Source organism: Oncorhynchus keta, unplaced genomic scaffold (genome assembly GCF_023373465.1).
Source record: "Oncorhynchus keta strain PuntledgeMale-10-30-2019 unplaced genomic scaffold, Oket_V2 Un_scaffold_11571_pilon_pilon, whole genome shotgun sequence".
Classification (NCBI taxonomy): domain Eukaryota; kingdom Metazoa; phylum Chordata; class Actinopteri; order Salmoniformes; family Salmonidae; genus Oncorhynchus; species Oncorhynchus keta.
This window is the reverse complement of record NW_026290760.1, coordinates 16,455-22,500: the sequence shown is the minus strand read 5'-3', so window position 1 is coordinate 22,500 and position 6,046 is coordinate 16,455.

The following is a 6,046-nucleotide window of genomic DNA, read 5'->3' as shown; positions in this document are numbered from 1 at the left end:
CTGATACCAGTACAGGGCTGATACCAGTATAGGGCTGATACCAGTACAGGGCTGATACCAGTACAGGGCTGATACCAGTACAGGGCTGATACCAGTATAGGGCTGATACCAGTACAGGGCTGATACCAGTATAGGGCTGATACCAGTACAGGGCTGATACCAGTACAGGGCTGATACCAGTACAGGGCTGATACCACTATAGGGCTGATACCAGTACAGGGCTGATACCAGTATAGGGCTGATACCAGTACAGGGCTGATACCAGTACAGGGCTGATACCAGTACAGGGCTGATACCAGTATAGGGCTGATACCAGTATAGGGCTGATACCAGTACAGGGCTGATACCAGTATAGGGCTGATACCACTATAGGGCTGATGCCACTATAGGGCTGATACCACTATAGGGCTGATACCAGTATAGGGCTGATACCAGTATAGGGCTGATACCACTATAGGGCTGATACCAGTATAGGGCTGATACCAGTATGGGCTGATACCAGTATAGGTCTGATACCAGTACAGGGCTGATACCAGTATAGGGCTGATACCAGTACAGGGCTGATACCACTATAGGGCTGATACCAGTACAGGGCTGATACCAGTATAGGGCTGATACCACTATAGGGCTGATACCAGTATGGGCTGATACCAGTACAGGGCTGATACCACTATAGGGCTGATACCAGTATAGCTGATACCACTATAGGGCTGATACCAGTATAGGGCTGATACCAGTACAGGGCTGATACCAGTATGGGCTGACACACTATCCTTGATACCACTGTAGGGCTGATACCACTATGGGCTGATACCACTATAGGGCTGATACCAGTACAGGGCTGGAATGTGAGTTATAGATCTGCCATTCTCCTCATCTGCCTAGATCAGTTCTATCTATTTCTGTGCTTCCTGTTCTTAAGTTGTGTAAGTCTATGGAAGGGGTGAGAACCATGAGCCTCCTATGTTTTGTATTGAAGTCAATGTACCCAGAGGAGGATGGAAGCAGCTGTCCTCCGGCTACACCACAGTGCTACCCTACAGAGTGCTGTTGAGGCTACTGTCCCTTCATTGCAAAACAGCGTGTTTTCATCAATTATTTTGCCCATGTCACACTTCCTCATCTGCCTATGTCACACTTCCTCATCTGCCTATGTCACACTTCCTCATCTGCCTATGTCACATCTGCCTATGTCACACTTCCTCATCTGCCTATGTCACACTTCCTCATCTGCCTATGTCACACTTCCTCATCTGCCTATGTCACACTTCCTCATCTGCCTATGTCACACTTCCTCATCTGCCTATGTCACACTTCCTCATCTGCCTATGTCACACTTCCTCATCTGCCTATGTCACACTTCCTCATCTGCCCATGTCACACTTCCTCATCTGCCTATGTCACACTTCCTCATCTGCCTATGTCACACTTCCTCATCTGCCTATGTCACACTTCCTCATCTACCTATGTCACACTTCCTCATCTACCTATGTCACACTTCCTCATCTACCTATGTCACACTTCCTCATCTGCCTATGTCACACTTCCTCATCTGCCTATGTCACACTTCCTCATCTGCCTATGTCACACTTCCTCATCTGCCTATGTCACACTTCCTCATCTGCCTATGTCACACTTCCTCATCTGCCTATGTCACACTTCCTCATCTGCCTATGTCACACTTCCTCATCTGCCTATGTCACACTTCCTCATCTGCCTATGTCACACTTCCTCATCTGCCTATGTCACACTTCCTCATCTGCCTATGTCACACTTCCTCATCTGCCTATGTCACACTTCCTCATCTGGTCACACTTCCTCATCTGTCTATGTCACACTTCCTCATCTGCCTATGTCACACTTCCTCATCTGCCTATGTCACACTTCCTCATCTGCCTATGTCACACTTCCTCATCTGCCTATGTCACACTTCCTCATCTGCCTATGTCACACTTCCTCATCTGCCTATGTCACACTTCCTCATCTGCCTATGTCACACTTCCTCATCTGCCTATGTCGCACTTCCTCATCTGCCTATGTCACACTTCCTCATCTGCCTATGTCACACTTCCTCATCTGCCTATGTCACACTTCCTCATCTGCCTATGTCACACTTCCTCATCTGCCTATGTCACACTTCCTCATCTGCCTATGTCACACTTCCTCATCTGCCTATGTCACACTTCCTCATCTACCTATGTCACACTTCCTCATCTACCTATGTCAGACTTTCTCATCTGCCTATGTCACACTTCCTCATCTGCTGTGAAAGGTGACAGAGCTATAGCGGTGTTTGTCAGACCATGAGACATCCCGAAAACCACAAACTTGTGCCCCTCTAGAAAGACGAGACTCCCACGAACACAATGGTGTTCTCTGGTTTGCTCTTACGACCCCCCACAAGCATCTTATGACTCATCTGAAGTCGGATACAGACGATCTGCCAACTTCTGTCTGTAACGTCCCGACAGTTTGGGCTACACACTAATCTGACCCCTCTGTGGAAAGGTGAGACTCTCACGAACAACGAACATGTCAGTTGTGTTGATCTAGGACGCCCACACACCTCACACAACTCAGAGGAGAAAGGGGAGGACCAGTTTGGGTTACACACTAATCTGACCCCTCTGTGGAAAGGTGAGACTCTCATGAACACGAACATGTCAGTTGTTTTGGCTTCACAAAACTCATCTGAAGTTCCCGGTTGTATTTGAAGTATATATGGACACGGTTTAGTTTAAAAAATAAGGAGTTAAATACATGTAAAATAATAATAATAATTATAATATAAAAAATATATATATTTATTTCCTGATCTTTCTTCTATCTTTCAGATATAAGACAGACACTTCAGAACAAACTTCCTTTTGTTTGGTTTTTGGAGGGGACTATTGGCTAATAGCAGTAAGGACTATCTGTTATTCAATGTGTTTCTATTGGCTAATAGCAGTAAGGACTATCTGTTATTCAATGTGTTTCTATTGGCTAATAGCAGTAAGGACTATCTGTTATTCAATGTGTTTCTATTGGCTAATAGCAGTAAGGCCAATTAAAAATGTTTATCAAATAATTTTTTCATATTTTTAACACTTCACGGGGTCTTAAAATTCCAAACAAAATAGCAAAATGTTCCTTGTGGTACGGTTTTCTTCCGGTGAAAGAGAGGCGGACCAAAACGCAGCGTGGTAAACTTTATAATCATCTTTAATAAAGATGATAACGTGAACAAAATACTTCTACAAAAACAATAAAACGTGGGGAAACCAAAAACAGTCCTAACTGGTGCAAAACACAGAAACAGGAAACAATCACCCACGAAATACCCAAAGAATATGGCTGCCTAAATATGGTTCCCAATCAGAGACAACGATAAGCACCTGCCTCTGATTGGGAACCACTCCAGACAGCCATACACTTTACCTAGAATACTTAACTAAACACAATCCCATAAACTACAAAAACCCCTAGACAAAACAAACCACATAAATCACCCATGTCACACCCTGGCCTCACCAACATAATAAAAGAGAACACAGAATACTAAGACCAGGGCGTGACACCTTGGTAAGACCTTTTTATTAAAACAATTACATACAGCTTAGCAAGACAGCAAACACTATTAGACCCAAACAAATAATGAGAAAGGAAAAAGATATAGACGTTTTTAAACACAGGAGAGATTCAACCCCCCCCCCAAAAAAAAAAGACGCTGTCTTGCCCTAAACAGAGAGTACACAGTGGCAGAATAGCTGACCCAGTATTAAGACACACTGTGTCAACCTCCTGTCCACAGGTTGAGGTGGAAACTGAACTCCGGTCAAATATATGACCTCATCTGTGGACACACATTTCATCACAGATCACACAGACGCACAAAGAATTTGTAAAATAAATATATATATATATCAAACGTTGATAAACTCTGTCAGGTATAAATATCGCAAAGTGTCATTTGAAAAAAAAATGTTTTTACCTTTATTTTACTCGACAAGTCAGTTAAGAACAAATTCTTATTTTCAATGACGGCCTAAGAACAGTGGGTTAACTGCCTGTTCAGGGGCAGAACGTAAGATTTGTACCTTGTCAGCTCGGGGATTCGAACTTGCAACCTTTCGGTTACTAGTCCAATGCTCTAACCACTAGGCTACCCTGCCGCCACTCCATTCTAACCACTAGGCTACCCTGCCGCCACTCCACTCTAACCACTAGTCTACCCTGCCGCCCCTCCACTCTAACCACTAGGCTACCCTGCCGCCACTCCACTCTAACCACTAGGCTACCCTGCCGCCACTCCACTCTAACCACTAGTCTACCCTGCCGCCACTCCACTCTAACCACTAGGCTACCCTGCCGCCACTCCACTCTAACCACTAGGCTACCCTGCCGCCACTCCACTCTAACCACTAGGCTACCCTGCCGCCACTCCACTCCACTCTACCCTGCCGCCACTCCACCACTAGGCTACCCTGTCGCCACTCCACTCTAACCACTAGGCTACCCTGCCGCCCCTCCACTCTAACCACTAGGCTACCCTGCCGCCCCTCCACTCTAACCACTAGGCTACCCTGCCACCCCTCCACTCTAACCACTAGGCTACCCTGCCACCCCTCCACTCTAACCACTAGGCTACCCTGCCGCCCCGTCATGAGTAAAGGGTCGACCAGTGGAACACAAACAACATTGTAAATATCACCAAAAATACATAGCTGATAATACAACACTTGAAATATCTTTATCTTTTAAAAAAAAACTTTTTTGAGTGCAATATTTTACTGATAATTTCTAATCGTATTTTTAATGATATTGTTAAATTAGTTTCTCTTCTCACTTTTATTTATTGTTTATTTCACTTGCTTTGTTTGTTTATTTCACTTGCTTTGTTTGTCAACAGGTGTTTCCCGTGCCAGGAAAGACCCGGCGTAGACTCAGTGAGCATAGCCTTGCTATTGAGAAAGGCCCGGCGTAGACTCAGTGAACATCGCCTTGCTATTGAGAAAGGCCTGGCGTAGACTCAGTGAGCATAGCCTTGCTATTGAGAAAGGCCTGGCGTAGACTCAGTGAGCATAGCCTTGCTATTGAGAAAGGCCCGGCGTAGACTCAGTGAGCATCACCTTGCTATTGAGAAAGGCCCGGCGTAGACTCAGTGAGCATAGCCTTGCTATTGAGAAAGGCCTGGCGTAGACTCAGTGAGCATAGCCTTGCTATTGAGAAAGGCCCGGCGTAGACTCAGTGAGCATCACCTTGCTATTGAGAAAGGCCCGGCGTAGACTCAGTGAGAATAGCCTTGCTATTGAGAAAGGCCCGGCGTAGACTCAGTGAGCATAGCCTTGCTATTGAGAAAGGCCGCCGTAGGCAGACGTGGCTCTCAAGAGAAGACAGGCTATGTGCTCACTGCCCACAAAATGAGGTGGAAACTGAGCTGCACTTCCTTACCTCCTGCCCAATGTAATGACCATATTAGAGATACATATTTCCCTCAGATCACACAGATCCACAAAGAATTAGAAAACAAATCCAATTTTGACAAACTCCCATATCTACTGGGTGAAATACCACAGTGTGACATCACAGCAGCAAGATGTGTGACCTGTTGCCACGAGAAAAGGGCAACCAGTGAAGAACAAACACCATTGTAAATACAACCCATATTTATGCTTATTTATTTTCCCTTGTGTACTTTGCACATTGTTACAACCCTGTATATAGACATAATATGATATTTGTAATGTCTTTATTATTTTTGAAACTTCTGTGAGTATAATGTGTACTCTTAACTTTTATTGTTTATTTCACCTTTGTATATTATCTACCTCACTTGCTTTGGCAATGTTAACACATGTTCCCCATGACAATAAAGCCTTGAATTGAATTGAACTGAGGAAGATGAGGTGTTTAAACATTACCTTTAGCTACAACCCATAAGAACACAGCAGCTAAACTGTGTGTGTGTGTGTGTGTGTGTGTGTGTGTGTGTGTGTGTGTGTGTGTGTGTGTGTGTGTGTGTGTGTGTGTGTGTGTGTGTGTGTGTGTGTGTGTGTGTGTGTGT